This window comes from Malurus melanocephalus, unplaced genomic scaffold, assembly GCF_030028575.1.
Source record: "Malurus melanocephalus ecotype Western Australia unplaced genomic scaffold, MMel_1.1 scaffold_237, whole genome shotgun sequence".
Lineage (NCBI taxonomy): Eukaryota > Metazoa > Chordata > Aves > Passeriformes > Maluridae > Malurus > Malurus melanocephalus.
In genome coordinates, this window is record NW_026623469.1 from 753,337 (window position 1) to 754,692 (window position 1,356).

A 1,356-nucleotide genomic window follows, 5' to 3' on the forward strand; every position below is an offset into this window, starting at 1 on the left:
TGTTACCGTGGGGTGGGAGGCGCGCTGTGCTCCCGTGAGGTCGGGGATACTGTGTGTTCCCGGGGGTTGAAGGGGCACTGTGGATCTCTGTGGGGCGGGGGACAGTGCGTGTTCCCATGGGATGGGGGGCACTGTGTACTTCTGTGGGGTGGGGAGAAGTGTGTGTCCCTGTGGGATATGGGGAACTGTGTTCCYGTGAGATGGATGGCGCTGTATGTCCCTGTGTTTATGGTAAGACTCGGCTCCTTGGTGACGAGTCTTTCAATGCATTTATTTTTTTGAAATGAAAAATGCATTAAATGGGGTTTTCACCACCTGGTTCAGCATCACAAAGGGACGTCCCACTATTCTCCCTACAGCAAACCAGCTCTGGGTGAGGTTGGATTATTATGTGCCAACTGCTCATATGCATGTATCCACAGCAATAACATCAAAAGGAAACATGGGAGGGGGAATCCAGAACTGTAATTTATTCCTCGGTAATATGGGGACATGTGGCACATGTTATTTATATTTGAAGGTTGCCCAGAGTGTAAAATCAGCTGTCTTTTAAAGTAAACATGAGGAAAACTACATCCAGGCTCTTGGTGCATCTGAGCTGCTGGCAGGTGCTGGAGAAGGAGCCTTGTGCCGGGACTGGCAGCCATCTCCTCTGTGCCATGAGCGCCATCGTCACTGCACACACACACACAGACACGCACCGGTCGGTCCGGGTAGACACTGAGCACATGGCAGCTGTCCTGCTGTGGCTCTCCAATGAGACAGAATAGATGGAGGGCTGCTGAGCAGCCAAGGCTGCCACCACCCCCACRGCTGGCCTGGTTCTCACCTGGTTCACTGCGCAGAGGGATCACAAATGCTTGTTTCCGGCAGGGTCTGACAACAGGGGAGTTAATATGCACCATGCTGTTTGCAATAAACCCCATCTCTGCTTTTCTGGCACTGAAAGTGCAGCCCAGGCAGCTGAGCCCAAATCACAGACTTTAGAGCTGTCCTGGGACCAGCCTTTGTTAYTGCATCTTTGCAGAGAGATATGAGATGAGTGAACAGCTAGACCAGAGCTCCATCCTCTGACCCTTGGACAGGCAGGAGATTAAAGCCACTTTTCTGAATTCAGAGCCACCAGTAGCCCAAAGAAAGTAGCCAGGGGTGGGTTCAGGCTCTGAGCAAGAGCCAGAGTGGCTAGCTGGGCAAGAGCAGAGATGTGCAGCCCCCAGATGTGGCACACCAGGCTGCAGGGAACTGAGACCACTGACAATGAGCAGATGGCTGGAGGTCACAGCAAAGTCCCACACCAAGGCTGGGTGACAATCTGAATSCCCAGCACTCCCTGCAGTGCTGGGGTGGAGATACCAG